This window comes from Electrophorus electricus, chromosome 13, assembly GCF_041902795.1.
Source record: "Electrophorus electricus isolate QZ-2024a chromosome 13, ASM4190279v1, whole genome shotgun sequence".
NCBI lineage: Eukaryota > Metazoa > Chordata > Actinopteri > Gymnotiformes > Gymnotidae > Electrophorus > Electrophorus electricus.
The window spans coordinates 21,914,099-21,936,965 of NC_137509.1; the positions used below are offsets into that span (position 1 = coordinate 21,914,099).

A 22,867-nucleotide genomic window follows, 5' to 3' on the forward strand; every position below is an offset into this window, starting at 1 on the left:
TTTAAGCTGACATGCTCAAATGTGAAGTGCAGTGATTAATAAAAAAAACTATCTGTTAGCACCTGGGAATAGCAGATGCTGTAAGTTTTTTTTGCATCACTTTCATTTACTCTCCAACTCACGTGCCTAAATGTGAAGTGCAGTGATTCATCAAAAACTATCTGTTAGCACCTTGGACTACGAGATGCTGTAAGCTTCTCTTGAATCACTTTAATTTACTGTCAAGATGACATGCTAGGATGTGAAATGCAGTGATTAATTAAAAAAACTATCTGTTAGCACCTGGGAATAGCAGATGCTGTAAGTTTTTGTTGCATCACTTTACTTTAATCTGCAACTGACAAGCTTGTATGTGAAGTGTACAGATTAAATAGAAATATTTTAGTACCAGGGAATAGCAGGTGCTGTAAGATTGTATTGCATCCCTTTAATTTATGTTCAAGCTATCATGTTCAAATTTGAAGTGCAGTGAATAATTAACTTAAACTATCTGTTAGCACCTGGGAATAGCAGATGCTGTACGTTTTTTTTTGCATCACTTTCATTTACTCTCCAACTCACATGCCTGAATGTGAAGTGCAGTGATTCATCAAAAAACTGTCTGTTAGTGCCTCCGTATACCAGATGTTGTAAGCTTTTATTGCATCATTTAATTTACATTCAAGATAACATTCTAGAATGTCAAGTGCAGGGATTAATAAAAAAATTGTCAGATTGGTCTTTGATCATATTTGCTATGATTAGGCAATTTGAGTAAGTGTTTAAAGCTTACGGCCACGCCAGCTTGAGAACGCCCAATCTCATCTGACCTTGGAAGCTAAGCAAGTTTGGGCCTGGATAGTACTGAGGTGGGACCCTACCTAGGAATACCAGGTGCTGTAAGCTTTTATTGCATCACTTTAATTTACTTTCAAGCTGACATGCTCAAATGTGAAGCGCAGTGATTAATAAAAAAAACTATCTGTTAGCACCTGGGAATAGCAGATGCTGTAAGTTTTTTTTGCATCACTTTCATTTACTCTCCAACTCACGTGCCTAAATGTGAAGTGCAGTGATTCATCAAAAACTATCTGTTAGCAACTTGGACTACGAGATGCTGTAAGCTTCTCTGGCATCAATTTAATTTACTGTCAAGATGACATGCTAGGATGTGAAATGCAGTGATTAAAAAAACTATCTGTTAGCACCTGGGAATAGCAGATGCTGTAAGTTTTTGTTGCATCACTTTACTTTAATCTGCAACTGACAAGCTTGTATGTGAAGTGTACAGATTAAATAGAAATATTTTAGTACCAGGGAATAGCAGGTGCTGTAAGATTGTATTGCATCCCTTTAATTTATGTTCAAGCTATCATGTTCAAATTTAAAGTGCAGTGAATAATTAACTTAAACTATCTGTTAGCACCTGGGAATAGCCGATGCTGTAAGTTTTTTTTGCATCACTTTCATTTACTCTCCAACTCACATGCCTGAATGTGAAGTGCAGTGATTCATCAAAAAACTGTCTGTTAGTGCCTCCGTATACCAGATGTTGTAAGCTTTTATTGCATCATTTAATTTACATTCAAGATACCATTCTAGAATGTCAAGTGCAGGGATTAATAAAAAAAATTGTCAGATTGGTCTTTGATCATATTTGCTATGATTAGGAAATTTGAGTAAGTGTTTAAAGCTTACGGCCACGCCAGCTTGAGAACGCCCAATCTCATCTGACCTTGGAAGCTAAGCAAGTTTGGGCCTGGATAGTACTGAGGTGGGACCCTACCTAGGAATACCAGGTGCTGTAAGCTTTTATTGCATCACTTTAATTTACTTTCAAGCTGACATGCTCAAATGTGAAGTGCAGTGATTAATAAAAAAAACTATCTGTTAGCACCTGGGAATAGCAGATGCTGTAAGTTTTTTTTGCATCACTTTCATTTACTCTCCAACTCACATGCCTGAATGTGAAGTGCAGTGATTCATCAAAAACTATCTGTTAGCACCTTGGACTACGAGATGCTGTAAGATTCTCTTGAATCACTTTAATTTACTGTCAAGATGACATGCTAGGATGTGAAATGCAGTGATTAATTAAAAAAACTATCTGTTAGCACCTGGGAATAGCAGATGCTGTAAGTTTTTTTTGCATCACTTTCATTTACTCTCCAACTCACGTGCCTGAATGTGAAGTGCAGTGATTCATCAAAAACTATCTGTTAGCACCTTGGACTACGAGATGCTGTAAGCTTCTCTCGCATCAATTTAATTTACTGTCAAGATGACATGCTAGGATGTGAAATGCAGTGATTAATTAAAAAAACTATCTGTTAGCACCTGGGAATAGCAGATGCTGTAAGTTTTTGTTGCATCACTTTACTTTAATCTGCAACTGACAAGCTTGTATGTGAAGTGTACAGATTAAATAGAAATATTTTAGTACCAGGGAATAGCAGGTGCTGTAAGATTGTATTGCATCCCTTTAATTTATGTTCAAGCTATCATGTTCAAATTTGAAGTGCAGTGAATAATTAACTTAAACTATCTGTTAGCACCTGGGAATAGCAGATGCTGTACGTTTTTTTTTGCATCACTTTCATTTACTCTCCAACTCAAATGCCTGAATGTGAAGTGCAGTGATTCATCAAAAAACTGTCTGTTAGTGCCTCCGTATACCAGATGTTGTAAGCTTTTATTGCATCATTTAATTTACATTCAAGATAACATTCTAGAATGTCAAGTGCAGGGATTAATAAAAAAATTGTCAGATTGGTCTTTGATCATATTTGCTATGATTAGGCAATTTGAGTAAGTGTTTAAAGCTTACGGCCACGCCAGCTTGAGAACGCCCAATCTCATCTGACCTTGGAAGCTAAGCAAGTTTGGGCCTGGATAGTACTGAGGTGGGACCCTACCTAGGAATACCAGGTGCTGTAAGCTTTTCTTGCATCACTTTAATTTACTTTCAAGCTGACATGCTCAAATGTGAAGTGCAGTGATTAATAAAAAAAACTATCTGTTAGCACCTGGGAATAGCAGATGCTGTAAGTTTTTTTTGCATCACTTTCATTTACTCTCCAACTCACATGCCTGAATGTGAAGTGCAGTGATTCATCAAAAACTATCTGTTAGCACCTTGGACTACGAGATGCTGTAAGATTCTCTTGAATCACTTTAATTTACTGTCAAGATGACATGCTAGGATGTGAAATGCAGTGATTAATTAAAAAAACTATCTGTTAGCACCTGGGAATAGCAGATGCTGTAAGTTTTTTTTGCATCACTTTCATTTACTCTCCAACTCACGTGCCTGAATGTGAAGTGCAGTGATTCATCAAAAACTATCTGTTAGCACCTTGGACTACGAGATGCTGTAAGCTTCTCTCGCATCAATTTAATTTACTGTCAAGATGACATGCTAGGATGTGAAATGCAGTGATTAATTAAAAAAACTATCTGTTAGCACCTGGGAATAGCAGATGCTGTAAGTTTTTGTTGCATCACTTTACTTTAATCTGCAACTGACAAGCTTGTATGTGAAGTGTACAGATTAAATAGAAATATTTTAGTACCAGGGAATAGCAGGTGCTGTAAGATTGTATTGCATCCCTTTAATTTATGTTCAAGCTATCATGTTCAAATTTGAAGTGCAGTGAATAATTAACTTAAACTATCTGTTAGCACCTGGGAATAGCAGATGCTGTACGTTTTTTTTTGCATCACTTTCATTTACTCTCCAACTCAAATGCCTGAATGTGAAGTGCAGTGATTCATCAAAAAACTGTCTGTTAGTGCCTCCGTATACCAGATGTTGTAAGCTTTTATTGCATCATTTAATTTACATTCAAGATAACATTCTAGAATGTCAAGTGCAGGGATTAATAAAAAAATTGTCAGATTGGTCTTTGATCATATTTGCTATGATTAGGCAATTTGAGTAAGTGTTTAAGGCTTACGGCCACACCAGCTTGAGAACGCCCAATCTCATCTGACCTTGGAAGCTAAGCAAGTTTGGGTCTGGATAGTACTGAGGTGGGACTCTACCTAGGAATACCAGGTGCTGTAAGCTCTTCTTGCATCACTTTAATTTACTTTCAAGCTGACATGCTCAAATGTGAAGTGCAGTGATTATTAAAAAAAAACTATCTGTTAGCACCTGGGAATAGCCGATGCTGTAAGTTTTTTTTGCATCACTTTCATTTACTCTCCAACTCACATGCCTGAATGTGAAGTGCAGTGATTCATCAAAAAACTGTCTGTTAGTGCCTCCGTATACCAGATGTTGTAAGCTTTTATTGCATCATTTAATTTACATTCAAGATACCATTCTAGAATGTCAAGTGCAGGGATTAATAAAAAAAATTGTCAGATTGGTCTTTGATCATATTTGCTATGATTAGGAAATTTGAGTAAGTGTTTAAAGCTTACGGCCACACCAGCTTGAGAACGCCCAATCTCATCTGACCTTGGAAGCTAAGCAAGTTTGGGCCTGGATAGTACTGAGGTGGGACCCTACCTAGGAATACCAGGTGCTGTAAGCTTTTATTGCATCACTTTAATTTACTTTCAAGCTGACATGCTCAAATGTGAAGTGCAGTGATTAATAAAAAAAACTATCTGTTAGCACCTGGGAATAGCAGATGCTGTAAGTTTTTTTTGCATCACTTTCATTTACTCTCCAACTCACGTGCCTAAATGTGAAGTGCAGTGATTCATCAAAAACTATCTGTTAGCAACTTGGACTACGAGATGCTGTAAGCTTCTCTCGCATCAATTTAATTTACTGTCAAGATGACATGCTAGGATGTGAAATACAGTGATTAATTAAAAAAACTATCTGTTAGCACCTGGGAATAGCAGATGCTGTAAGTTTTTGTTGCATCACTTTACTTTAATCTGCAACTGACAAGCTTGTATGTGAAGTGTACAGATTAAATAGAAATATTTTAGTACCAGGGAATAGCAGGTGCTGTAAGATTGTATTGCATCCCTTTAATTTATGTTCAAGCTATCATGTTCAAATTTGAAGTGCAGTGAATAATTAACTTAAACTATCTGTTAGCACCTGGGAATAGCAGATGCTGTACGTTTTTTTTTGCATCACTTTCATTTACTCTCCAACTCACATGCCTGAATGTGAAGTGCAGTGATTCATCAAAAAACTGTCTGTTAGTGCCTCCGTATACCAGATGTTGTAAGCCTTTAATTGCATCATTTAATTTACATTCAAGATAACATTCTAGAATGTCAAGTGCAGGGATTAATAAAAAAAATTGTCAGATTGGTCTTTGATCATATTTGCTATGATTACGCAATTTGAGTAAGTGTTTAAGGTTTACGGCCACACCAGCTTGAGAACGCCCAATCTCATCTGACCTTGGAAGCTAAGCAAGTTTGGGCTTGGATAGTACTGAGGTGGGACTCTACCTAGGAATACCAGGTGCTGAAAGCTCTTCTTGCATCACTTTAATTTACTTTCAAGCTGACATGCTCAAATGTGAAGTGCAGTGATTATTAAAAAAAAACTATCTGTTAGCACCTGGGAATAGCCGATGCTGTAAGTTTTTTTTGCATCACTTTCATTTACTCTCCAACTCACATGCCTGAATGTGAAGTGCAGTGATTCATCAAAAAACTGTCTGTTAGTGCCTCCGTATACCAGATGTTGTAAGCTTTTATTGCATCATTTAATTTACATTCAAGATACCATTCTAGAATGTCAAGTGCAGGGATTAATAAAAAAAATTGTCAGATTGGTCTTTGATCATATTTGCTATGATTAGGAAATTTGAGTAAGTGTTTAAAGCTTACGGCCACACCAGCTTGACAACGCCCAATCTCATCTGACCTTGGAAGCTAAGCAAGTTTGGGCCTGGATAGTACTGAGGTGGGACCCTACCTAGGAATACCAGGTGCTGTAAGCTTTTCTTGCATCACTTTAATTTACTTTCAAGCTGACATGCTCAAATGTGAAGTGCAGTGATTAATAAAAAAAACTGTCTGTTAGCACCTGGGAATAGCAGATGCTGTAAGTTTTTTTTGCATCACTTTCATTTACTCTCCAACTCACGTGCCTAAATGTGAAGTGCAGTGATTCATCAAAAACTATCTGTTAGCAACTTGGACTACGAGATGCTGTAAGCTTCTCTCGCATCAATTTAATTTACTGTCAAGATGACATGCTAGGATGTGAAATGCAGTGATTAATTAAAAAAACTATCTGTTAGCACCTGGGAATAGCAGATGCTGTAAGTTTTTGTTGCATCACTTTACTTTAATCTGCAACTGACAAGCTTGTATGTGAAGTGTACAGATTAAATAGAAATATTTTAGTACCAGGGAATAGCAGGTGCTGTAAGATTGTATTGCATCCCTTTAATTTATGTTCAAGCTATCATGTTCAAATTTGAAGTGCAGTGAATAATTAACTTAAACTATCTGTTAGCACCTGGGAACAGCAGATGCTGTAAGTTTTTTTTGCATCACTTTCATTTACTCTCCAACTCACATGCCTGAATGTGAAGTGCAGTGATTCATCAAAAAACTATATGTTAGCACCTTGGACTACGAGATGCTGTAAGCTTCTCTTGCATCACTTTAATTTACTGTCAAGATGACATGCTAGGATGTGAAATGCAGTGATTAATTAAAAAAACTATCTGTTAGCACCTGGGAATAGCAGATGCTGTAAGTTTTTGTTGCATCACTTTACTTTAATCTGCAACTGACAAGCTTGTATGTGAAGTGTACAGATTAAATAGAAAAATTTTAGTACCAGGGAATAGCAGGTGCTGTAAGATTGTTTGCATCCCTTTAATTTATGTTCAAGCTATCATGTTCAAATTTGAAGTGCAGTGAATAATTAGTGCCTCCGTATACCAGCTCCGTATTGTAAGCTTTTAATGCATCATTTAATTACATTCAAGATAACATTCTAGAATGTCAAGTGCAGGGATTAATAAAAAAAATTGTCAGATTGGTCTTTGATCATATTTGCTATGATTAGGCAATTTGAGTAAGTGTTTAAGGCTTACGGCCACACCAGCTTGAGAATGCCCAATCTCATCTGACCTTGGAAGCTAAGTAAGTTTGGGCCTGGATAGTACTGAGGTGGGACCCTACCTATGTATACCAGGTGCTGTAAGCTTTTCTTGCATCACTTTAATTTACTTTCAAGCTGACATGCTCAAATGTGAAGTGCAATGATTAATAAAAAAAGCTATCTGTTAGCACCTGGGAATAGCAGATGCTGTAAGTTTTTTTTGCATCACTTTCATTTACTCTCCAACTCACATGCCTGAATGTGAAGTGCAGTAAATCATCAAAAAACTGTCTGTTAGCACCTTGGACTACGAGATGCTGTAAGCTTCTCTTGCATCACTTTAATTTACTGTCAAGATGACATGCTAAGATGTGAAATGCAGTGATTAATTAAAAAAACTATCTGTTAGCACCTGGGAATAGCAGATGCTGTAAGTTTTTGTTGCATCACTTTACTTTAATCTGCAACTGACAAGCTTGTATGTGAAGTGTACAGATTAAATAGAAATATTTTAGTACCAGGGAATAGCAGGTGCTGTAAGATTGTATTGCATCCCTTTAATTTATGTTCAAGCTATCATGTTCAAATTTGAAGTGCAGTGAATAATTAACTTAAACTATCTGTTAGCACCTGGGAATAGCAGATGCTGTACGTTTTTTTTTGCATCACTTTCATTTACTCTCCAACTCACATGCCTGAATGTGAAGTGCAGTGATTCATCAAAAAACTGTCTGTTAGTGCCTCCGTATACCAGATGTTGTAAGCTTTTATTGCATCATTTAATTTACATTCAAGATACCATTCTAGAATGTCAAGTGCAGGGATTAATAAAAAAAATTGTCAGATTGGTCTTTGATCATATTTGCTATGATTAGGAAATTTGAGTAAGTGTTTAAAGATTACGGCCACACCAGCTTGACAACGCCCAATCTCATCTGACCTTGGAAGCTAAGCAAGTTTGGGCCTGGATAGTACTGAGGTGGGACCCTACCTAGGAATACCAGGTGCTGTAAGCTTTTATTGCATCACTTTAATTTACTTTCAAGCTGACATGCTCAAATGTGAAGTGCAGTGATTAATAAAAAAAGCTATCTGTTAGCACCTGGGAATAGCAGATGCTGTAAGTTTTTTTTGCATCACTTTCATTTACTCTCCAACTCACATGCCTGAATGTGAAGTGCAGTAAATCATCAAAAAACTGTCTGTTAGCACCTTGGACTACGAGATGCTGTAAGCTTCTCTTGCATCACTTTAATTTACTGTCAAGATGACATGCTAAGATGTGAAATGCAGTGATTAATTAAAAAAACTATCTGTTAGCACCTGGGAATAGCAGATGCTGTAAGTTTTTGTTGCATCACTTTACTTTAATCTGCAACTGACAAGCTTGTATGTGAAGTGTACAGATTAAATAGAAATATTTTAGTACCAGGGAATAGCAGGTGCTGTAAGATTGTATTGCATCCCTTTAATTTATGTTCAAGCTATCATGTTCAAATTTGAAGTGCAGTGAATAATTAACTTAAACTATCTGTTAGCACCTGGGAATAGCAGATGCTGTACGGTTTTTTTTGCATCACTTTCATTTACTCTCCAACTCACATGCCTGAATGTGAAGTGCAGTGATTCATCAAAAAACTGTCTGTTAGTGCCTCCGTATACCAGATGTTGTAAGCTTTTATTGCATCATTTAATTTACATTCAAGATACCATTCTAGAATGTCAAGTGCAGGGATTAATAAAAAAAATTGTCAGATTGGTCTTTGATCATATTTGCTATGATTAGGAAATTTGAGTAAGTGTTTAAAGCTTACGGCCACACCAGCTTGACAACGCCCAATCTCATCTGACCTTGGAAGCTAAGCAAGTTTGGGCCTGGATAGTACTGAGGTGGGACCCTACCTAGGAATACCAGGTGCTGTAAGCTTTTATTGCATCACTTTAATTTACTTTCAAGCTGACATGCTCAAATGTGAAGTGCAGTGATTAATAAAAAAAACTATCTGTTAGCACCTGGGAATAGCAGATGCTGTAAGTTTTTTTTGCATCACTTTCATTTACTCTCCAACTCACATGCCTGAATGTGAAGTGCAGTAAATCATCAAAAAACTGTCTGTTAGCACCTTGGACTACGAGATGCTGTAAGCTTCTCTTGCATCACTTTAATTTACTGTCAAGATGACATGCTAAGATGTGAAATGCAGTGATTAATTAAAAAAACTATCTGTTAGCACCTGGGAATAGCAGATGCTGTAAGTTTTTGTTGCATCACTTTACTTTAATCTGCAACTGACAAGCTTGTATGTGAAGTGTACAGATTAAATAGAAATATTTTAGTACCAGGGAATAGTTGGTGCTGTAAGATTGTATTGCATCCCTTTAATTTATGTTCAAGCTATCATGTTCAAATTTGAAGTGCAGTGAATAATTAACTTAAACTATCTGTTAGCACCTGGGAATAGCAGATGCTGTACGTTTTTTTTTGCATCACTTTCATTTACTCTCCAACTCACATGCCTGAATGTGAAGTGCAGTGATTCATCAAAAAACTGTCTGTTAGTGCCTCCGTATACCAGATGTTGTAAGCTTTTATTGCATCATTTAATTTACATTCAAGATACCATTCTAGAATGTCAAGTGCAGGGATTAATAAAAAAAATTGTCAGATTGGTCTTTGATCATATTTGCTATGATTAGGAAATTTGAGTAAGTGTTTAAAGCTTACGGCCACACCAGCTTGACAACGCCCAATCTCATCTGACCTTGGAAGCTAAGCAAGTTTGGGCCTGGATAGTACTGAGGTGGGACCCTACCTAGGAATACCAGGTGCTGTAAGCTTTTATTGCATCACTTTAATTTACTTTCAAGCTGACATGCTCAAATGTGAAGTGCAGTGATTAATAAAAAAAACTATCTGTTAGCACCTGGGAATAGCAGATGCTGTAAGTTTTTTTTGCATCACTTTCATTTACTCTCCAACTCACGTGCCTAAATGTGAAGTGCAGTGATTCATCAAAAACTATCTGTTAGCAACTTGGACTACGAGATGCTGTAAGCTTCTCTCGCATCAATTTAATTTACTGTCAAGATGACATGCTAGGATGTGAAATGCAGTGATTAATTAAAAAAACTATCTGTTAGCACCTGGGAATAGCAGATGCTGTAAGTTTTTGTTGCATCACTTTACTTTAATCTGCAACTGACAAGCTTGTATGTGAAGTGTACAGATTAAATAGAAATATTTTAGTACCAGGGAATAGCAGGTGCTGTAAGATTGTATTGCATCCCTTTAATTTATGTTCAAGCTATCATGTTCAAATTTGAAGTGCAGTGAATAATTAACTTAAACTATCTGTTAGCACCTGGGAACAGCAGATGCTGTAAGTTTTTTTTGCATCACTTTCATTTACTCTCCAACTCACATGCCTGAATGTGAAGTGCAGTGATTCATCAAAAAACTATATGTTAGCACCTTGGACTACGAGATGCTGTAAGCTTCTCTTGCATCACTTTAATTTACTGTCAAGATGACATGCTAGGATGTGAAATGCAGTGATTAATTAAAAAAACTATCTGTTAGCACCTGGGAATAGCAGATGCTGTAAGTTTTTGTTGCATCACTTTACTTTAATCTGCAACTGACAAGCTTGTATGTGAAGTGTACAGATTAAATAGAAAAATTTTAGTACCAGGGAATAGCAGGTGCTGTAAGATTGTTTGCATCCCTTTAATTTATGTTCAAGCTATCATGTTCAAATTTGAAGTGCAGTGAATAATTAGTGCCTCCGTATACCAGCTCCGTATTGTAAGCTTTTATTGCATCATTTAATTACATTCAAGATAACATTCTAGAATGTCAAGTGCAGGGATTAATAAAAAAAATTGTCAGATTGGTCTTTGATCATATTTGCTATGATTAGGCAATTTGAGTAAGAGTTTAAGGCTTACGGCCACACCAGCTTGAGAATGCCCAATCTCATCTAACCTTGGAAGCTAAGCAAGTTTGGGCCTGGATAGTACTGAGGTGGGACCCTACCTAGGAATACCAGGTGCTGTAAGCTTTTCTTGCATCACTATAATTTACTTTCAAGCTGACATGCTCAAATGTGAAGTGCAGTGATTAATAAAAAAAACTATCTGTTAGCACCTGGGAATAGCAGATGCTGTAAGTTTTTTTTGCATCACTTTCATTTACTCTCCAACTCACATGCCTGAATGTGAAGTGCAGTGATTCATCAAAAAACTGTCTGTTAGTGCCTCCGTATACCAGATGTTGTAAGCTTTTATTGCATCATTTAATTTACATTCAAGATAACATTCTAGAATGTCAATTGCAGGGATTAATAAAAAAAATTGTCAGATTGGTCTTTGATCATATTTGCTATGATTAGGCAATTTGAGTAAGTGTTTAAGGCTTACGGCCACACCAGCTTGAGAATGCCCAATCTCATCTGACCTTGGAAGCTAAGTAAGTTTGGGGCTGGATAGTACTGAGGTGGGACCCTACCTATGTATACCAGGTGCTGTAAGCTTTTCTTGCATCACTTTAATTTACTTTCAAGCTGACATGCTCAAATGTGAAGTGCAATGATTAATAAAAAAAACTATCTGTTAGCACCTGGGAATAGCAGATGCTGTAAGTTTTTTTTGCATCACTTTCATTTACTCTCCAACTCACATGCCTGAATGTGAAGTGCAGTAAATCATCAAAAAACTGTCTGTTAGCACCTTGGACTACGAGATGCTGTAAGCTTCTCTTGCATCACTTTAATTTACTGTCAAGATGACATGCTAAGATGTGAAATGCAGTGATTAATTAAAAAAACTATCTGTTAGCACCTGGGAATAGCAGATGCTGTAAGTTTTTGTTGCATCACTTTACTTTAATCTGCAACTGACAAGCTTGTATGTGAAGTGTACAGATTAAATAGAAATATTTTAGTACCAGGGAATAGCAGGTGCTGTAAGATTGTATTGCATCCCTTTAATTTATGTTCAAGCTATCATGTTCAAATTTGAAGTGCAGTGAATAATTAACTCAAACTATCTGTTAGCACCTGGGAATAGCAGATGCTGTACGTTTTTTTTGCATCACTTTCATTTACTCTCCAACTCACATGCCTGAATGTGAAGTGCAGTGATTCATCAAAAAACTGTCTGTTAGTGCCTCCGTATACCAGATGTTGTAAGCTTTTATTGCATCATTTAATTTACATTCAAGATAACATTCTAGAATGTCAAGTGCAGGGATTAATAAAAAAAATTGTCAGATTGGTCTTTGATCATATTTGCTATGATTAGGCAATTTGAGTAAGTGTTTAAGGCTTACGGCCACACCATCTTGAGAATGCCCAATCTCATCTGACCTTGGAAGCTAAGTAAGTTTGGGCCTGGATAGTACTGAGGTGGGACCCTACCTATGTATACCAGGTGCTGTAAGCTTTTCTTGCATCACTTTAATTTACTTTCAAGCTGACATGCTCAAATGTGAAGTGCAATGATTAATAAAAAAAACTATCTGTTAGCACCTGGGAATAGCAGATGCTGTAAGTTTTTTTTGCATCACTTTCATTTACTCTCCAACTCACATGCCTGAATGTGAAGTGCAGTAAATCATCAAAAAACTGTCTGTTAGCACCTTGGACTACGAGATGCTGTAAGCTTCTCTTGCATCACTTTAATTTACTGTCAAGATGACATGCTAAGATGTGAAATGCAGTGATTAATTAAAAAAACTATCTGTTAGCACCTGGGAATAGCAGATGCTGTAAGTTTTTGTTGCATCACTTTACTTTAATCTGCAACTGACAAGCTTGTATGTGAAGTGTACAGATTAAATAGAAATATTTTAGTACCAGGGAATAGCAGGTGCTGTAAGATTGTATTGCATCCCTTTAATTTATGTTCAAGCTATCATGTTCAAATTTGAAGTGCAGTGAATAATTAACTCAAACTATCTGTTAGCACCTGGGAATAGCAGATGCTGTACGTTTTTTTTGCATCACTTTCATTTACTCTCCAACTCGCATGCCTGAATGTGAAGTGCAGTGATTCATCAAAAAACTGTCTGTTAGTGCCTCCGTATACCAGATGTTGTAAGCTTTTATTGCATCATTTAATTTACATTCAAGATAACATTCTAGAATGTCAAGTGCAGGGATTAATAAAAAAAATTGTCAGATTGGTCTTTGATCATATTTGCTATGATTAGGCAATTTGAGTAAGTGTTTAAGGCTTACGGCCACACCAGCTTGAGAACGCCCAATCTCATCTGACCTTGGAAGCTAAGCAAGTTTGGGCCTGAATAGTACTGAGGTGGGACCCTACCTAGGAATACCAGGTGCTGTAAGCTTTTCTTGCATCACTTTAATTTACTTTCAAGCTGACATGCTCAAATGTGAAGTGCAGTGATTAATAAAAAAAACTATCTGTTAGCACCTGGGAATAGCAGATGCTGTAAGTTTTTTTTGCATCACTTTCATTTACTCTCCAACTCAAATGCCTGAATGTGAAGTGCAGTGATTCATCAAAAACTATCTGTTAGCACCTTGGACTACGAGATGCTGTAAGCTTCTCTTGAATCACTTTAATTTACTGTCAAGATGACATGCTAGGATGTGAAATGCAGTGATTAATTAAAAAAACTATCTGTTAGCACCTGGGAATAGCAGATGCTGTAAGTTTTTGTTGCATCACTTTACTTTAATCTGCAACTGACAAGCTTGTATGTGAAGTGTACAGATTAAATAGAAATATTTTAGTACCAGGGAATAGCAGGTGCTGTAAGATTGTATTGCATCCCTTTAATTTATGTTCAAGCTATCATGTTCAAATTTGAAGTGCAGTGAATAATTAACTCAAACTATCTGTTAGCACCTGGGTATAGCAGATGCTGTACGTTTTTTTTGCATCACTTTCATTTACTCTCCAACTCACATGCCTGAATGTGAAGTGCAGTGATTCATCAAAAAACTGTCTGTTAGTGCCTCCGTATACCAGATGTTGTAAGCTTTTATTGCATCATTTAATTTACATTCAAGATAACATTCTAGAATGTCAAGTGCAGGGATTAATAAAAAAAATTGTCAGATTGGTCTTTGATCATATTTGCTATGATTAGGAAATTTGAGTAAGTGTTTAAGGCTTATGGCCACACCAGCTTGAGAACGCTCAATCTTATCTGACCTTGGAAGCTAAGCAAGTTTGGGCCTGGATAGTACTGAGGTGGGACCCTACCTAGGAATACCAGGTGCTGTAAGCTTTTCTTGCATCACTTTAATTTACTTTCAAGCTGACATGCTCAAATGTGAAGTGCAGTGATTAATAAAAAAAACTATCTGTTAGCACCTGGGAATAGCAGATGCTGTAAGTTTTTTTTGCATCACTTTCATTTACTCTCCAACTCAAATGCCTGAATGTGAAGTGCAGTGATTCATCAAAAACTATCTGTTAGCACCTTGGACTACGAGATGCTGTAAGCTTCTCTTGAATCACTTTAATTTACTGTCAAGATGACATGCTAGGATGTGAAATGCAGTGATTAATTAAAAAAACTATCTGTTAGCACCTGGGAATAGCAGATGCTGTAAGTTTTTGTTGCATCACTTTACTTTAATCTGCAACTTACAAGCTTGTATGTGAAGTGTACAGATTAAATAGAAATATTTTAGTACCAGGGAATAGCAGGTGCTGTAAGATTGTATTGCATCCCTTTAATTTATGTTCAAGCTATCATGTTCAAATTTGAAGTGCAGTGAATAATTAACTCAAACTATCTGTTAGCACCTGGGAATAGCAGATGCTGTACGTTTTTTTTGCATCACTTTCATTTACTCTCCAACTCACATGCCTGAATGTGAAATGCAGTGATTCATCAAAAAACTGTCTGTTAGTGCCTCCGTATACCAGATGTTGTAAGCTTTTATTGCATCATTTAATTTACATTCAAGATAACATTCTAGAATGTCAAGTGCAGGGATTAATAAAAAAAATTGTCAGATTGGTCTTTGATCATATTTGCTATGATTAGGAAATTTGAGTAAGTCTTTAAGGCTTTTGGCCACACCAGCTTGAGAACGCTCAATCTCATCTGACATTGGAAGCTAAGCAAGTTTGGGCCTGGATAGTACTGAGGTGGGACCCTACCTAGGAATACCAGGTGCTGTAAGCTTTTCTTGCATCACTTTAATTTACTTTCAAGCTGACATGCTCAAATGTGAAGTGCAGTGATTAATAAAAAAAACTATCTGTTAGCACCTGGGAATAGCAGATGCTGTAAGTTTTTTTGGCATCACTTTCATTTACTCTCCAACTCACATGCCTGAATGTGAAGTGCAGTGATTCATCAAAAACTATCTGTTAGCACCTTGGACTACGAGATGCTGTAAGCTTCTCTTGAATCACTTTAATTTACTGTCAAGATGACATGCTAGGATGTGAAATGCAGTGATTAATTAAAAAAACTATCTGTTAGCACCTGGGAATAGCAGATGCTGTAAGTTTTTGTTGCATCACTTTACTTTAATCTGCAACTGACAAGCTTGTATGTGAAGTGTACAGATTAAATAGAAATATTTTAGTACCAGGGAATAGCAGGTGCTGTAAGATTGTATTGCATCCCTTTAATTTATGTTCAAGCTATCATGTTCAAATTTGAAGTGCAGTGAATAATTAACTCAAACTATCTGTTAGCACCTGGGAATAGCAGATGCTGTACGTTTTTTTTGCATCACTTTCATTTACTCTCCAACTCACATGCCTGAATGTGAAGTGCAGTGATTCATCAAAAAACTGTCTGTTAGTGCCTCCGTATACCAGATGTTGTAAGCTTTTATTGCATCATTTAATTTACATTCAAGATAACATTCTAGAATGTCAAGTGCAGGGATTAATAAAAAAAATTGTCAGATTGGTCTTTGATCATATTTGCTATGATTAGGAAATTTGAGTAAGTGTTTAAGGCTTACGGCCACACCAGCTTGAGAACGCTCAATCTTATCTGACCTTGGAAGCTAAGCAAGTTTGGGCCTGGATAGTACTGAGGTGGGACCCTACCTAGGAATACCAGGTGCTGTAAGCTTTTCTTGCATCACTTTAATTTACTTTCAAGCTGACATGCTCAAATGTGAAGTGCAGTGATTAATAAAAAAAACTATCTGTTAGCACCTGGGAATAGCAGATGCTGTAAGTTTTTTTTGCATCACTTTCATTTACTCTCCAACTCACATGCCTGAATGTGAAGTGCAGTGATTCATCAAAAACTATCTGTTAGCACCTTGGACTACGAGATGCTGTAAGCTTCTCTTGAATCACTTTAATTTACTGTCAAGATGACATGCTAGGATGTGAAATGCAGTGATTAATTAAAAAAACTATCTGTTAGCACCTGGGAATAGCAGATGCTGTAAGTTTTTGTTGCATCACTTTACTTTAATCTGCAACTGACAAGCTTGTATGTGAAGTGTACAGATTAAATAGAAATATTTTAGTACCAGGGAATAGCAGGTGCTGTAAGATTGTATTGCATCCCTTTAATTTATGTTCAAGCTATCATGTTCAAATTTGAAGTGCAGTGAATAATTAACTCAAACTATCTGTTAGCACCTGGGAATAGCAGATGCTGTACGTTTTTTTTGCATCACTTTCATTTACTCTCCAACTCACATGCCTGAATGTGAAGTGCAGTGATTCATCAAAAAACTGTCTGTTAGTGCCTCCGTATACCAGATGTTGTAAGCTTTTATTGCATCATTTAATTTACATTCAAGATAACATTCTAGAATGTCAAGTGCAGGGATTAATAAAAAAAATTGTCAGATTGGTCTTTGATCATATTTGCTATGATTAGGAAATTTGAGTAAGTGTTTAAGGCTTACGGCCACACCAGCTTGAGAACGCTCAATCTTATCTGACCTTGGAAGCTAAGCAAGTTTGGGCCTGGATAGTACTGAGGTGGGACCCTACCTAGGAATACCAGGTGCTGTAAGCTTTTCTTGCATCACTTTAATTTACTTTCAAGCTGACATGCTCAAATGTGAAGTGCAGTGATTAATAAAAAAAACTATCTGTTAGCACCTGGGAATAGCAGATGCTGTAAGTTTTTTTTGCATCACTTTCATTTACTCTCCAACTCACATGCCTGAATGTGAAGTGCAGTGATTCATCAAAAACTATCTGTTAGCACCTTGGACTACGAGATGCTGTAAGCTTCTCTTGAATCACTTTAATTTACTGTCAAGATGACATGCTAGGATGTGAAATGCAGTGATTAATTAAAAAAACTATCTGTTAGCACCTGGGAATAGCAGATGCTGTAAGTTTTTGTTGCATCACTTTACTTTAATCTGCAACTGACAAGCTTGTATGTGAAGTGTACAGATTAAATAGAAATATTTTAGTACCAGGGAATAGCAGGTGCTGTAAGATTGTATTGCATCCCTTTAATTTATGTTCAAGCTATCATGTTCAAATTTGAAGTGCAGTGAATAATTAACTCAAACTATCTGTTAGCACCTGGGAATAGCAGATGCTGTACGTTTTTTTTGCATCACTTTCATTTACTCTCCAACTCACATGCCTGAATGTGAAATGCAGTGATTCATCAAAAAACTGTCTGTTAGTGCCTCCGTATACCAGATGTTGTAAGCTTTTATTGCATCATTTAATTTACATTCAAGATAACATTCTAGAATGTCAAGTGCAGGGATTAATAAAAAAAATTGTCAGATTGGTCTTTGATCATATTTGCTATGATTAGGAAATTTGAGTAAGTCTTTAAGGCTTTTGGCCACACCAGCTTGAGAACGCTCAATCTCATCTGACATTGGAAGCTAAGCAAGTTTGGGCCTGGATAGTACTGAGGTGGGACCCTACCTAGGAATACCAGGTGCTGTAAGCTTTTCTTGCATCACTTTAATTTACTTTCAAGCTGACATGCTCAAATGTGAAGTGCAGTGATTAATAAAAAAAACTATCTGTTAGCACCTGGGAATAGCAGATGCTGTAAGTTTTTTTGGCATCACTTTCATTTACTCTCCAACTCACATGCCTGAATGTGAAGTGCAGTGATTCATCAAAAACTATCTGTTAGCACCTTGGACTACGAGATGCTGTAAGCTTCTCTTGAATCACTTTAATTTACTGTCAAGATGACATGCTAGGATGTGAAATGCAGTGATTAATTAAAAAAACTATCTGTTAGCACCTGGGAATAGCAGATGCTGTAAGTTTTTGTTGCATCACTTTACTTTAATCTGCAACTGACAAGCTTGTATGTGAAGTGTACAGATTAAATAGAAATATTTTAGTACCAGGGAATAGCAGGTGCTGTAAGATTGTATTGCATCCCTTTAATTTATGTTCAAGCTATCATGTTCAAATTTGAAGTGCAGTGAATAATTAACTCAAACTATCTGTTAGCACCTGGGAATAGCAGATGCTGTACGTTTTTTTTGCATCACTTTCATTTACTCTCCAACTCACATGCCTGAATGTGAAATGCAGTGATTCATCAAAAAACTGTCTGTTAGTGCCTCCGTATACCAGATGTTGTAAGCTTTTATTGCATCATTTAATTTACATTCAAGATAACATTCTAGAATGTCAAGTGCAGGGATTAATAAAAAAAATTGTCAGATTGGTCTTTGATCATATTTGCTATGATTAGGAAATTTGAGTAAGTCTTTAAGGCTTTTGGCCACACCAGCTTGAGAACGCTCAATCTCATCTGACATTGGAAGCTAAGCAAGTTTGGGCCTGGATAGTACTGAGGTGGGACCCTACCTAGGAATACCAGGTGCTGTAAGCTTTTCTTGCATCACTTTAATTTACTTTCAAGCTGACATGCTCAAATGTGAAGTGCAGTGATTAATAAAAAAAACTATCTGTTAGCACCTGGGAATAGCAGATGCTGTAAGTTTTTTTGGCATCACTTTCATTTACTCTCCAACTCACATGCCTGAATGTGAAGTGCAGTGATTCATCAAAAACTATCTGTTAGCACCTTGGACTACGAGATGCTGTAAGCTTCTCTTGAATCACTTTAATTTACTGTCAAGATGACATGCTAGGATGTGAAATGCAGTGATTAATTAAAAAAACTATCTGTTAGCACCTGGGAATAGCAGATGCTGTAAGTTTTTGTTGCATCACTTTACTTTAATCTGCAACTGACAAGCTTGTATGTGAAGTGTACAGATTAAATAGAAATATTTTAGTACCAGGGAATAGCAGGTGCTGTAAGATTGTATTGCATCCCTTTAATTTATGTTCAAGCTATCATGTTCAAATTTGAAGTGCAGTGAATAATTAACTCAAACTATCTGTTAGCACCTGGGAATATCAGATGCTGTACGTTTTTTTTGCATCACTTTCATTTACTCTCCAACTCGCATGCCTGAATGTGAAGTGCAGTGATTCATCAAAAAACTGTCTGTTAGTGCCTCCGTATACCAGATGTTGTAAGCTTTTATTGCATCATTTAATTTACATTCAAGATAACATTCTAGAATGTCAAGTGCAGGGATTAATAAAAAAAATTGTCAGATTGGTCTTTGATCATATTTGCTATGATTAGGAAATTTGAGTAAGTGTTTAAGGCTTATGGCCACACCAGCTTGAGAACGCTCAATCTTATCTGACCTTGGAAGCTAAGCAAGTTTGGGCCTGGATAGTACTGAGGTGGGACCCTACCTAGGAATACCAGGTGCTGTAAGCTTTTCTTGCATCACTTTAATTTACTTTCAAGCTGACATGCTCAAATGTGAAGTGCAGTGATTAATAAAAAAAACTATCTGTTAGCACCTGGGAATAGCAGATGCTGTAAGTTTTTTTTGCATCACTTTCATTTACTCTCCAACTCAAATGCCTGAATGTGAAGTGCAGTGATTCATCAAAAACTATCTGTTAGCACCTTGGACTACGAGATGCTGTAAGCTTCTCTTGAATCACTTTAATTTACTGTCAAGATGACATGCTAGGATGTGAAATGCAGTGATTAATTAAAAAAACTATCTGTTAGCACCTGGGAATAGCAGATGCTGTAAGTTTTTGTTGCATCACTTTATTTTAATCTGCAACTGACAAGCTTGTATGTGAAGTGTACAGATTAAATAGAAATATTTTAGTACCAGGGAATAGCAGGTGCTGTAAGATTGTATTGCATCCCTTTAATTTATGTTCAAGCTATCATGTTCAAATTTGAAGTGCAGTGAATAATTAACTCAAACTATCTGTTAGCACCTGGGAATAGCAGATGCTGTACGTTTTTTTTGCATCACTTTCATTTACTCTCCAACTCGCATGCCTGAATGTGAAGTGCAGTGATTCATCAAAAAACTGTCTGTTAGTGCCTCCGTATACCAGATGTTGTAAGCTTTTATTGCATCATTTAATTTACATTCAAGATAACATTCTAGAATGTCAAGTGCAGGGATTAATAAAAAAAATTGTCAGATTGGTCTTTGATCATATTTGCTATGATTAGGCAATTTGAGTAAGTGTTTAAGGCTTACGGCCACACCAGCTTGAGAACGCCCAATCTCATCTGACCTTGGAAGCTAAGCAAGTTTGGGCCTGAATAGTACTGAGGTGGGACCCTACCTAGGAATACCAGGTGCTGTAAGCTTTTCTTGCATCACTTTAATTTACTTTCAAGCTGACATGCTCAAATGTGAAGTGCAGTGATTAATAAAAAAAACTATCTGTTAGCACCTGGGAATAGCAGATGCTGTAAGTTTTTTTTGCATCACTTTCATTTACTCTCCAACTCAAATGCCTGAATGTGAAGTGCAGTGATTCATCAAAAACTATCTGTTAGCACCTTGGACTACGAGATGCTGTAAGCTTCTCTTGAATCACTTTAATTTACTGTCAAGATGACATGCTAGGATGTGAAATGCAGTGATTAATTAAAAAAACTATCTGTTAGCACCTGGGAATAGCAGATGCTGTAAGTTTTTGTTGCATCACTTTACTTTAATCTGCAACTGACAAGCTTGTATGTGAAGTGTACAGATTAAATAGAAATATTTTAGTACCAGGGAATAGCAGGTGCTGTAAGATTGTATTGCATCCCTTTAATTTATGTTCAAGCTATCATGTTCAAATTTGAAGTGCAGTGAATAATTAACTCAAACTATCTGTTAGCACCTGGGAATAGCAGATACTGTACGTTTTTTTTGCATCACTTTCATTTACTCTCCAACTCACATGCCTGAATGTGAAGTGCAGTGATTCATCAAAAAACTGTCTGTTAGTGCCTCCGTATACCAGATGTTGTAAGCTTTTATTGCATCATTTAATTTACATTCAAGATAACATTCTAGAATGTCAAGTGCAGGGATTAATAAAAAAAATTGTCAGATTGGTCTTTGATCATATTTGCTATGATTAGGAAATTTGAGTAAGTGTTTAAGGCTTATGGCCACACCAGCTTGAGAACGCTCAATCTTATCTGACCTTGGAAGCTAAGCAAGTTTGGGCCTGGATAGTACTGAGGTGGGACCCTACCTAGGAATACCAGGTGCTGTAAGCTTTTCTTGCATCACTTTAATTTACTTTCAAGCTGACATGCTCAAATGTGAAGTGCAGTGATTAATAAAAAAAACTATCTGTTAGCACCTGGGAATAGCAGATGCTGTAAGTTTTTTTTGCATCACTTTCATTTACTCTCCAACTCAAATGCCTGAATGTGAAGTGCAGTGATTCATCAAAAACTATCTGTTAGCACCTTGGACTACGAGATGCTGTAAGCTTCTCTTGAATCACTTTAATTTACTGTCAAGATGACATGCTAGGATGTGAAATGCAGTGATTAATTAAAAAAACTATCTGTTAGCACCTGGGAATAGCAGATGCTGTAAGTTTTTGTTGCATCACTTTACTTTAATCTGCAACTGACAAGCTTGTATGTGAAGTGTACAGATTAAATAGAAATATTTTAGTACCAGGGAATAGCAGGTGCTGTAAGATTGTATTGCATCCCTTTAATTTATGTTCAAGCTATCATGTTCAAATTTGAAGTGCAGTGAATAATTAACTCAAACTATCTGTTAGCACCTGGGAATAGCAGATGCTGTACGTTTTTTTTGCATCACTTTCATTTACTCTCCAACTCACATGCCTGAATGTGAAGTGCAGTGATTCATCAAAAAACTGTCTGTTAGTGCCTCCGTATACCAGATGTTGTAAGCTTTTATTGCATCATTTAATTTACATTCAAGATAACATTCTAGAATGTCAAGTGCAGGGATTAATAAAAAAAATTGTCAGATTGGTCTTTGATCATATTTGCTATGATTAGGAAATTTGAGTAAGTGTTTAAGGCTTATGGCCACACCAGCTTGAGAACGCTCAATCTTATCTGACCTTGGAAGCTAAGCAAGTTTGGGCCTGGATAGTACTGAGGTGGGACCCTACCTAGGAATACCAGGTGCTGTAAGCTTTTCTTGCATCACTTTAATTTACTTTCAAGCTGACATGCTCAAATGTGAAGTGCAGTGATTAATAAAAAAAACTATCTGTTAGCACCTGGGAATAGCAGATGCTGTAAGTTTTTTTTGCATCACTTTCATTTACTCTCCAACTCACATGCCTGAATGTGAAGTGCAGTGATTCATCAAAAACTATCTGTTAGCACCTTGGACTACGAGATGCTGTAAGCTTCTCTTGAATCACTTTAATTTACTGTCAAGATGACATGCTAGGATGTGAAATGCAGTGATTAATTAAAAAAACTATCTGTTAGCACCTGGGAATAGCAGATGCTGTAAGTTTTTGTTGCATCACTTTACTTTAATCTGCAACTGACAAGCTTGTATGTGAAGTGTACAGATTAAATAGAAATAT

At 36.6% G+C, this 22,867-nt stretch overlaps 4 non-coding genes and 21 pseudogenes across 4 annotated transcripts; all 25 read left to right on the plus strand.

The window, feature by feature from the left end:
• The first annotated feature begins 766 nt into the window (after positions 1 to 766).
• LOC145647637 (5S ribosomal RNA) lies at positions 767 to 885 on the plus strand (annotated as a pseudogene).
• A 786-nt stretch (positions 886 to 1,671) lies between these two features.
• On the plus strand, positions 1,672 to 1,790 carry LOC145647638 (5S ribosomal RNA; annotated as a pseudogene).
• A 1,010-nt stretch (positions 1,791 to 2,800) lies between these two features.
• LOC145647639 (5S ribosomal RNA) lies at positions 2,801 to 2,919 on the plus strand (annotated as a pseudogene).
• A 1,010-nt stretch (positions 2,920 to 3,929) lies between these two features.
• LOC145647767 (5S ribosomal RNA) lies at positions 3,930 to 4,048 on the plus strand (annotated as a pseudogene).
• A 353-nt stretch (positions 4,049 to 4,401) lies between these two features.
• On the plus strand, positions 4,402 to 4,520 carry LOC145649782 (5S ribosomal RNA). The gene has a single exon (XR_014116624.1). It is a non-coding gene; the product is annotated as a 5S ribosomal RNA (ribosomal RNA).
• A 792-nt stretch (positions 4,521 to 5,312) lies between these two features.
• On the plus strand, positions 5,313 to 5,431 carry LOC145649970 (5S ribosomal RNA; annotated as a pseudogene).
• A 353-nt stretch (positions 5,432 to 5,784) lies between these two features.
• LOC145647330 (5S ribosomal RNA) lies at positions 5,785 to 5,903 on the plus strand. The gene has a single exon (XR_014116320.1). It is a non-coding gene; the product is annotated as a 5S ribosomal RNA (ribosomal RNA).
• A 1,104-nt stretch (positions 5,904 to 7,007) lies between these two features.
• On the plus strand, positions 7,008 to 7,126 carry LOC145650928 (5S ribosomal RNA; annotated as a pseudogene).
• Positions 7,127 to 7,918: 792 nt separating this feature from the next.
• LOC145647763 (5S ribosomal RNA) lies at positions 7,919 to 8,037 on the plus strand (annotated as a pseudogene).
• A 792-nt stretch (positions 8,038 to 8,829) lies between these two features.
• LOC145647342 (5S ribosomal RNA) lies at positions 8,830 to 8,948 on the plus strand. Its single transcript, XR_014116322.1, has one exon. It is a non-coding gene; the product is annotated as a 5S ribosomal RNA (ribosomal RNA).
• Positions 8,949 to 9,740: 792 nt separating this feature from the next.
• LOC145647353 (5S ribosomal RNA) lies at positions 9,741 to 9,859 on the plus strand. The gene has a single exon (XR_014116323.1). It is a non-coding gene; the product is annotated as a 5S ribosomal RNA (ribosomal RNA).
• Positions 9,860 to 10,963: 1,104 nt separating this feature from the next.
• On the plus strand, positions 10,964 to 11,082 carry LOC145649796 (5S ribosomal RNA; annotated as a pseudogene).
• A 352-nt stretch (positions 11,083 to 11,434) lies between these two features.
• LOC145645153 (5S ribosomal RNA) lies at positions 11,435 to 11,553 on the plus strand (annotated as a pseudogene).
• Positions 11,554 to 12,344: 791 nt separating this feature from the next.
• On the plus strand, positions 12,345 to 12,463 carry LOC145643988 (5S ribosomal RNA; annotated as a pseudogene).
• A 791-nt stretch (positions 12,464 to 13,254) lies between these two features.
• Positions 13,255 to 13,373, plus strand: LOC145646882 (5S ribosomal RNA; annotated as a pseudogene).
• A 790-nt stretch (positions 13,374 to 14,163) lies between these two features.
• Positions 14,164 to 14,282, plus strand: LOC145649963 (5S ribosomal RNA; annotated as a pseudogene).
• Positions 14,283 to 15,072: 790 nt separating this feature from the next.
• LOC145650871 (5S ribosomal RNA) lies at positions 15,073 to 15,191 on the plus strand (annotated as a pseudogene).
• A 790-nt stretch (positions 15,192 to 15,981) lies between these two features.
• On the plus strand, positions 15,982 to 16,100 carry LOC145649550 (5S ribosomal RNA; annotated as a pseudogene).
• A 790-nt stretch (positions 16,101 to 16,890) lies between these two features.
• LOC145649551 (5S ribosomal RNA) lies at positions 16,891 to 17,009 on the plus strand (annotated as a pseudogene).
• Positions 17,010 to 17,799: 790 nt separating this feature from the next.
• On the plus strand, positions 17,800 to 17,918 carry LOC145650872 (5S ribosomal RNA; annotated as a pseudogene).
• A 790-nt stretch (positions 17,919 to 18,708) lies between these two features.
• On the plus strand, positions 18,709 to 18,827 carry LOC145650873 (5S ribosomal RNA; annotated as a pseudogene).
• Positions 18,828 to 19,617: 790 nt separating this feature from the next.
• Positions 19,618 to 19,736, plus strand: LOC145649964 (5S ribosomal RNA; annotated as a pseudogene).
• A 790-nt stretch (positions 19,737 to 20,526) lies between these two features.
• LOC145646883 (5S ribosomal RNA) lies at positions 20,527 to 20,645 on the plus strand (annotated as a pseudogene).
• A 790-nt stretch (positions 20,646 to 21,435) lies between these two features.
• On the plus strand, positions 21,436 to 21,554 carry LOC145649965 (5S ribosomal RNA; annotated as a pseudogene).
• Positions 21,555 to 22,344: 790 nt separating this feature from the next.
• LOC145649966 (5S ribosomal RNA) lies at positions 22,345 to 22,463 on the plus strand (annotated as a pseudogene).
• The last annotated feature ends 404 nt before the right edge of the window (positions 22,464 to 22,867 follow it).